The sequence below is a fragment of the Plectropomus leopardus genome, chromosome 7 (genome assembly GCF_026936395.1).
Source record: "Plectropomus leopardus strain MGB_pleo_1.0 chromosome 7, ASM2693639v1, whole genome shotgun sequence".
NCBI lineage: Eukaryota > Metazoa > Chordata > Actinopteri > Perciformes > Serranidae > Plectropomus > Plectropomus leopardus.
The window spans coordinates 20946286-20956176 of NC_142182.1; positions in this window are offsets into that span (position 1 = coordinate 20946286).

The following is a 9891-nucleotide window of genomic DNA, read 5'->3' on the forward strand; positions in this document are numbered from 1 at the left end:
TTTTCCAGATTTCTGCCTTCCCCAGCTTTATTGGCTGAGCTTACCTCAACATGAGATATACCTTCAGTCAAGGCAGAAACTCAGAACTTCTGATTTGACTGTATAATAAAAACAATGTAAATAGGTCTTCATTCATCTTTCAGATAATTCAAACACAGCCCGTAGCACTGCCAGCATGTCTAACTGAAACAAATATTGCCATCTGTAAGACAGACATTAATTGGCGAACTTATCGCAAAGTGCAAACAGTAACCAAGAGACCCAAAGTCAACATTATGCAGGTTTAGGTCAATAAAATACTGGTAAGCCCAGAGAGAATCTGTTGTTGTCAACATGAAGCTCTATGTAAATTTATCTAGAGAGGATCGGTTATTACCTCTGTCTCGTGTACCATGAAGTTCAGAGACAGTCCATAGCCACGCTGGCGGCCCTGCTCACTATAATGTCCTTTACTTGGGACTTTATCCTTAGGCGATATGAGGGTCTAAGGGCAAAGGGATGTCATGTGATGTAAAGCCCTCTGAGGCAAACCGTTTTGTGATAATGGGCTTTATAAATAAAACTGACTTGACTTGTCTACACACTAAACTAAAATGCTGGATGGATGAAATAGACAGACAACTTTGGTATTCTTAATCTAAAAAAAACAAACAAACCAAAAAACAACCATACAAACAAATCAAAATGCCCTAAGGTGCCAAGAGACAAACTTTTTTTACCTAAATCAAAAAGGCTTACGCTGCAGATGCACAACTGAATTGTTCCCATTCATTCAAATGAAAGTTTTTTCCCACAGCGTGTGGGAGAGTCCAGCCCATTCTTAGTCCAAAAGCCGTTAAATACCACCACTTTTGCAGTGCTTTCGACAGATCCCAGCGCCAAAAGCCACTGCTCTCTTAGTCAATGATAGTCAATGCTGTTTCAGCTGCATCAGCTGAGAACATCACAAGACAGAACCATTCGCTGTGTCATTATATGCCAGCTTGTAGGGTTTAGTTACATAAAGGGAGATTTTGGCAGGGATGCAAGGAAAATGTCCCAATCAATATATAGAATATGTACATTTGTCACCTTAATAAAAAACATTAAAGTATCAGATTACTTTTATTTTGACAAAATGTAAGACATTTAGACCATGAGTTAAGGCAGAAAATGCTCAAATTGGTGCATACAAATTTAAAGTATTCAGCGCTCAACATTTCTGGATAGAGGACTACGAAATCCCCCTATTCCATAAGTCAGGTTAGCATGTAATGTTTAGTTTGTTAATACGGTAACTTAAGGCAGGTCAGCCTGTTTGTGTTGATATCAGATGCTCACAACGCTGAGGCTCACAGAAGTTGAGTAAGTACTTTTCTCGGGTGTATTCTTGTGTGTCCTTGTCGTCTTGGAGGGTTTTGGCTGTGCTGGGAATCACTGTTGATACATTACCGTCAGGCCCAAAGAGACATTGTATTTGATATTGAATTATAGACATATAAGCGTGACTTGACTTGACTTAAGCAGCTGCAGGAATCGAACATGAGATCCCTCAGTAACTGGATGTTCTCTAACCACTAATCTGCCCTTCCAGGAGTAAACACAATCAAGATGTCTGGGCCTGTCTGCTTCGGCTTCCTGGCAACCAGTCTGGATTCCTCAATCAAGGGTGCTGACTAATTGATGAACGCTAACAAATACTGACCAGTGTTTCCAAAAACAGTGGAGCCACCTCTCTGTGTACATTGTTAAAAAGTGAGACATGGCCATATGAGAAGTCTGACAAAGTGAAATCAGAAAAGGAAATTGAGGTTGATGAAGTAATTTGTAAGCTTTTAAATGTTATAACCACCTGCCATCTTTTTGAAATTTAAGCAAAGAACATTTTTTATTCTCAAAATTGACAGAGAATGAAAACCCTTTAGCCAGTACAGGAAAATCCTTTGGCTTTTCAGGCAGGATTATAGTCAGAGCTGTAAAGATGGAGATCTGTAAGACATTTGCTCAACAGGTGCTATAACACTATCGGGCACACATTTTAAATCCTCAAAACCTTCCTGCAGACTTTAAAAGCCCATTTAGCCCAATACCAAGCTCTAATTCATAAAACACATGTCCATAGGGAAGGGAGACTCGCACTGGATACATTAAAAAAGTCACAAAGTTTTCATGGCCCTAATGTAGATTCCACAAATAATCATTTCCAAAAAGACTCGGATTATTGCTTAACTTAATGCAGGATCACAAAAATGTTGGTTTGGGTTAGCAGAGATGGGATCAAAACAAGTACACAAGTTCTTTACTTACAATATATTTATTTATTCCCTTCCCAAATTTCTTTTTCTCTAATTTTCCTTTTCCATTCTTGCTTCTTTGTTTTCTGTTCTTACATCCTACTGTCTTTAAGTCTTTTCTTTCTTTGTTTTTTTCACACTGTTTGTACATTTAAAGAATTTGGGATTAAATGTACTCAAGCGCTCAGCCAACACTGTTAATGACGATACAATTATATGGAATCAAACAACATGAATTTATGTTAAAGTCCCCCTCCAGACATGTTTTTAAAGTATTCAAAATATATTGATGTTTTGGAAAATTATACAATATTTTCTGATATCATCAAGTCTGTGATGATTCAATCTTTATTTGATTCAATTCATGCACCTACAATTGATATGAGATGACGTTAGTAAGTATCGTTGTGGTTTTAGGGAAGTGCACAGACATCGCTCCCTTTAGTAGAGGAATATGAAAACAAAACAAGCTGCTCCCTCTTCAGGTTGAATGTCTCATAATCTCTGCTAGCACTTCATTTATTTAGCATCAAAATTTAGCACGCCTGATAAACGGGTACAGAAGTACTGTCAAAACTGGGTTCGCAGTGTTCTACTGGCCTCCACTCTGAATGATTTCAGCAAGAAGAAGAAAGGGAAATCTGGATGCCATATGATCCAAACATAAAGGGCTATCTGGCACTTCTTTTATTTTTAAGTATCTGTCAAGCCTTTAGGCACTACCAGAAAGAAATCAGGGAGGTGAAAGTTACACATGGAAGATAAGAAAGCAGAAAAAAGGTAATGGTATTGAAGGGTGGAAAACAACAAAGTAACACAGGAAAAGCCATACTTTGAGGAGCATTGTTCTAAAATAATCGAGGATGAGGAGGACAGAAGAGGAGGAGGATCAGTAGGGGGAAATGATGAAGAATTTCAAAAGGCAGAATAGAAGGAGTAAAGAGCTGATAAAGGATCAAGAGGAGCATCTCTGAGGAGGAGTACGAGGAAGAGTAGTCATGGTAGTGAAAATGGTGGACAAACCACAGCAAAGAGAAAACAGGACTTCGCTTACATCACTTACCAAACCTTTTTTTTAATACAAATAAACCACCGAACAAACTCAATAGTCCTCCTCAGTTACCTGAACAGACAACTATCTGAAATCCTCTGAGGAAGGAGCAAGCACAGCATTTTAGTAATTACAATGTAGTAGTTTTTGAAACCAGTTCTTGCAGTTGAATAATGCTGTTCAAAAAAATTATATGGTGAAGTGTCTAGGTCTCATCCTGTACAGCACAATGCCAGCACACACCAACAATTTTACTCAGTCTGCACACAATAATCTACACAATATCAATTCTTTTCGCCTGTCGCTAAAACACCCAACAGCGCTGCCATTCTCATTCACAACTTGATAATGTCCCATATTCACTGTTGCAATTTTTTCCTCTTTAGTCTTCCTCTCAAGCCTCTTAATAAACGTCAGGTGGTCCAGAGTTCAGTGGCCCTCATTATTACCAGATGATTACCTCTTCTTTAGAAACTTCCTCCTCTGCCATCCAGCTCACTTCACCTCCTGCCCTCTTGACGACCATGGAGGTCGAAGCCTTCAGCCAGCTTTGGAACTCTTCTCCAAAAGACATAAGCAATATTGACCCTCAATACAACTTCCAATTAAGTCTGAAAACACACCTTGTCAAACTGGCTGGCTGCAGTATAGGTCATGAAGCCTCCTCCCCACATCTTAGTGAATGGGATATAGGTCAAAATGAAAATTAAAAGTAGCCTACATGCCAAAGAAATTTTTCCAAAAGATGATTTCTGTCATTTAAGGTTCTTATAGTTCTTATTAGGGTTAAGTAAAAAAAAAAAATCGATTCATCAGTGGATTGCAATATGTTTTTGGCCAATTTAATCTTGATTCATAAAATCCTGAAATGGATTATTCCCGTTGTAATGACGCCCCGCTCCCGTGGGGGCAGTATGAGTGCCGCCAGAGTGTGATTGACGTTGTTCAGATGCTCCACTTTTATTCATTAATATGGCGACAGTGGCGCGAGGTAGCGCCGTGTTAAAATCAGCGCTCCAAATGACACGCTCCAAATGACAGATATTTTTGACTTCATTTTTGTTTTTTGTGGCAGTTAATGTGAGAAATTTGTCTGGAAGGGGATGGAATTCTTTGTGGTGCAAAGCGCAAAAATAAAGAAGAACTTTTCTAACAAGGATTCCATCAGTTCAGTTGTGTTACATGGAAAGAAGTTCCAATGAGGACTGTTCAGAGAGGTCTGTTAATTATCCACATCAACCCCAACATCACAAATATCTTAAAGGGAAATAAAATCAAAACTTTCCCCATGGCAAACTTGTGGTAGAGATGCGCAGCATTATTTGAAATGTTTTGTTTTTTTGGTGATCTGAGCCTTTAACTGGTAAAGAGGACTGGCAGTTATCCACAGCGATACTGGAAAAGTACAATAGTCCACCTGGTGGGATGAAAAGCAAGACTCAGTGTGTGAGCCACACACGCACACAGCTTGTCTGACTGTATCACCAAACATGATCACTCATGTTGGCTGGATCACAGCCTGTGTTACCAGGTCCTCTTTATAATTGCATTCCATAAAAATGAATTGCTCCTGCTCACTCCCTCTCTGCAGGAATGTGGGTGGTGAGTTATCGGATTTTCAGCTGGCATGTGTACCAGTTGAGTTACGATGCCTGCTGTGGGTGATGCTACTCCTCATCCTGAGTTAAGGAAAGTTTTTAAGATTCCATGGTACAGTACGTCTGTGTTTAACGTGGGATGATGGAGACTGAAGAGCCAGAACTGGATGTTCTTCTTGGCTAGAACATATGAAGCCCGCGCATTAGCCTGCTGTTTGTCGAATCTGAAAAACAGTTTACATTTTTGATGTATCTTATATGAACATTTATACGAATCTTAGTAATAAGTTGTTTCTTTGGAAATAATGAAGTTGCAGTTTCTCCCCAAATTGCATTTCACTTGAAGAAGAACAAGATTTTCTGTATATCAGTCTTTTCTTTCTGCATACATCCGTATCTTCCCCAACTTCTTTGATCAGCTCTCTTATAATTCACTTTCCAATTTTCTCTTTGCATGCCTGAACTTATCTCTTTTGTTTACAGTGTTAGGGGTATGTGATCAGAGTTACCTGACTCTTAGTCTCTCTACTGTTTGTTCTTTCAAGTAGCTGAAGAAAATACTGTTTAAAACACTTCAAATTAAGCATATTTTTTTTCACTTTGTGCAGTGCCAGACAATTTTGGCTCTAAAGCTCTGGATGGCGGCCTTGGCAGCCGTCTATGTCACCCATGTGAAAATCGTCTGTCACTGCCTTTGTATCACCAAGAAGGTTAAAAAGGAAAGTCACAGCATCACGTCAGGTTACATCATTGGGGTAATCATATGCACTGTGATATCTGGTTATGCAGTTGATGGAAGGCTCAACAGCTGGTGCACTATCACACAACATGTGGGATGATTGATTCATTTTGCTGAGACATACACAGTTGATCTTGCAGAATATTTTTGTATGAAAAGAATTTATGGGTAACAATTATAATTTTGCTATCGTTGAAACAAACAATGAGACTCCATGCCTTGAGCAGAAACACTGAAAATATTTTAACTTTTATATGCACCCCAAAACTCCCCAAAAAACACGTCACACAGCAAGAAGGGGACAACGCCCAACAGAAGCTCTGTACCATAGGGAAGCAATGGTTTTGCTGGCGACGCTTCTCTAGCGATGCGACTGTGTGATCAGCCCCTAAGTTCTGTCTAAGTTCAGACCGGCCGCGCAAAAGGTTGCTTAAAAGAGTGCACCCAAAGAGTTCCTGAGCAGGCACCTTCCCTTTATTCATAGCACAGTCTGCTGTAACCCTCCAACATTGCAGCTCTAGTTATATTGCACATGTGTCATAGCCCAGTGCTACCATTGGGTCAAAGAGCGTGTCCCAGCCTTCTTTGAATAGCCTTGTGTGTGGCTTGTCAAAGTTCATAGTCAAGTGTGGAATGGGCACATTGCCCCTTTTGGCTGCTGAGGGAAAAATACTCACTACAACTGCAGATCTCATCAACCATCCACCAAGGATGTGTTTTTGGCCCTCCAGTCTCAGGTAGCAGTATTGAGCCGTTATGGTTTAGCACCATATGAAGCACAGAAAACACAATACTAGAGAGAATGCCAAGCGGGATTTTAATAAGAAGCCTTTTTAAATGATATAGTTTACAAGGCAGTTGAAATAAAATTTCACTAAAATGTTGGTTGTCTAAAATTACAGATACAAGATATTCATAAAATTACAAAAACAAAGGAAATAAATGTTTTTTGTCTACTCTTAAGAATAACATCTTAGTTGCTCTGTGACACTTAACCCACATCTGTAGTATCTCCACTCTGACGCTAGCAGTAGAAGTTTTTAAGCAATGATTATAAGCAAATTCAGATGAATTCATGTAATCCTCACCCTGCAGCCTCTACTGTAAGAATGTGTTACACGGTATTTAGACATAAAACAGAGGTGGTCTATCGCTGGTCTTTGTTACAGGACTAAGACAATGTCCTGTAATAAAAAAAAAAAAAAAAAGCTTATTTAAAATGCACAAATGCTTTAAAGTTCCCCAAGTGCTGATCAACAGCACACAGTGTTGTAACCCGAGCATAAAACCATGAAACAAACTTCCTCTCAGTTATGAGCAGTTAGTGTTTGATGTGTCTGTTTCCAAAGTGCCCTGCTGTAGCTGCAGGCTGTGGAAATAGAAAACTCAAATTCCAATGAATTACAAAATTGCAATTTGATTTCATCTCTTATCTCTCTCCATGTGACTCTGACTCACTGCTTATACACTGGATACAGTTTGCGTAAATGCTGCCCTACATTCATGCATTTATAACTGGGATTTATGACACGGGTTCTCTCAGTGCAAGCTCTGAGTGTGCTTTATGAAGACTTCAATTAGTCATTTCTTCTTTTGTTGCTCATTGGCTTCATCCCATGTTTTTGAAAGTAATTGAAATGTTAAGGTTTCAAAGGGTTAAGATTTCAAAGAGGAAACACGGAAGACAAAGAATACCTCTCTTGTCCATCATTTAGTTCTCTGCTATACATCAGACATCCTCAAGCTCCCCCAGGAGGACCAGAAACATCAATCATCATTTGGTATTAGGATGATAAACCACAAGCCAGTCAACACTTAAGCAACTAAGCTTCAATTTTTCATGAGCAAGCATGGAGCTGAAGAGCGAAACAAATTCACAAGCGTGATGGAGTCCGGTAGGGGTTCAAGTAAACTATATCACGATGCAAATTCATGAGAAATTAATCACAATGCAAATCATGTGTCAAGCTGCAGCACAATGCAAATTCAAGTATGAAACAAATCACATGCAAATTCCAACAAAAGCACACAGGAAGACGACCTCACTCCTTTCTACTCTCAGAAAACAAAATTCTTAGATCAACACTGTAAGTCTCATGCCAAAAATGCCCCAACTTCCTGTTACGGCAGAACTGGAAAGGTAAGGAATTTCCGCTACAGGGAAATTAGAGAAAGGATACATGAGGATATTGGAGAGGGGTTATGACTGGGTGATCAGTCACAATATAATGGCCAGGCTATTAGGTCACATCAGGTCTGGCAGAGTTGTGGTTGACGAAGGGGAAATAGCAGCACAGCTTTGGGCCGGCTGCCATTTAAGACAATGGGGCTTCTTAGAGATGGAGCTTCCTTGAATTGTGCACTGTTTCCACATGGTGAATGAAAATACACGCCCCTCAGAGGTGGTTTTTCCATCATGGCCGTCCTGCTACATAGTTCCCATCAGAATGCAACCGTTGATACGTCAGAGAGAGTTCACCCTGAGCTGTACTAATAGATTAAAGGTAAAGCAGTTTTTGGATGAGGTAGTGTTTCAACTACAGGAAGGAGGTCTCTGTTTGATGCTTACTGTGCCTTTGTGTACAAGAGTCATTAACAAGTTTCAATTTTAAAATAGCTTAAAGGTTCTGTATGCAACATTCAGAGCACTGAAATTGCTGCAAACCACTATTTACTATGTAACGATATTGTGGAGTCATGGCGTCCTGAGCAGAGGATGAAGTCACGTTACCTGTGAGTTTTGTAATCCGAGCTTCTCTGTGGTTTGTTGTGGTAAGCCAGTCAGGCTGCAGATGCGTATCATTGCATCAAAATGCTGCATCTACATCTTATGCTCCAGGTAATCTTCTGCGTCTACTGTCATTGTTTCAGGATTTTGCTACCGCGATGTCAAGCACATGGTGGGATTACGCCGCACAGGGTTAGGTTTAGGCAACAACAGCACATGGCAACCAATGCTGGAACATTAACAGATGTACATGCTGGTGCAGATGTTAGGAAAAGTGGAAGGATTCCGATGGAAAGGTGTAGAAAAAAACATCACATTTTGACAGGCAGCACCTGACTCCTATATGAAAGTCCGGGGTTTGTTGGACCCATCCACCAACCCTACTGCCCACGCTATAGTCACCCTTCTGTTCTCTATGTAACATTGTTACCTGCAGTGCCATCCTGGGGCGTGTCATGCGGACATGACAGGTTCCATCCAGCAACATTCTCAAATGATGCCGCTTGTCTGTGGCGTTGTCTGCCATTTGGCTGTCCACTGGCATATGATAACACCGTGAACAGTGTTGTCTGGCCACATTCTCAGCTGACTACATCCAGGAGCGTATCATGCAGAAGCAAAAGGTAGATTTTGGTGCCAAAAGCGGCAGTATTTGACAACTTCAGAATGAGATTGGGCTGGATATCAAGAAGCTGTAGAAGACGCTGCAGAAGTATAGCACCCACCCTCTGGTTCCTCTCCAGGTGAAACTGTTAGCTCTGTAAGCACTGTCACTATTGTTTAGTGTTGTTTATAGTGTTAACATCATTAGCCTCTAGCAGGCTACGCCACCTGCATGTTTAGAACCGTTTCCAGACCAAGCTGCAACCTCAGGGGCTTAAACAGGAAGCCCATACAGAAGTGCCCAAACTGCAGTTCCTTGAATGGCCACTTGAGGCTGGCAAGAAGTGAGTCAATTACCACAGACACTCATGTTAAAATATTCAACTTTACAGCCTGATACAAAAAACAGTTTTGGTCTCTATAGCTAACTTCTACATTCATGACAACTGCAAAGGGTTGAATTTTATTTATCTCACCCATTTACATTTTATATGGCTTAACGTTATGCATATTTAAGGACAGGGCTTCTTTGAGTGACAGCCTTACTGTGAGGTGTTGTTTGATTTGTAAATCATATTTACCCCTCGCTCCTCCACAGCTCAACCTCTCATCCAGATATGGCCACTTATGGCTCCAAAAACAAGATGTGGCAGCGGAAATACCAAACTCAAGGCTTCAAAACAGCAGTCGACAAACCAATGGGTGATGTCACGGTAAAAATGGTAATGTTTTGTGCATTGGTCATAAATTGTACACCGTGGAAATTATACGATACATGTATATGCATGATGGATTTATGATACAGCTTTTCCTTATTTAGCAGTATCAAAGGGCCTGCACATCCAACCTGGTGTTTTCAGTTATACTGACTCAATCTCTGCTCAGCCATGATGGAAATA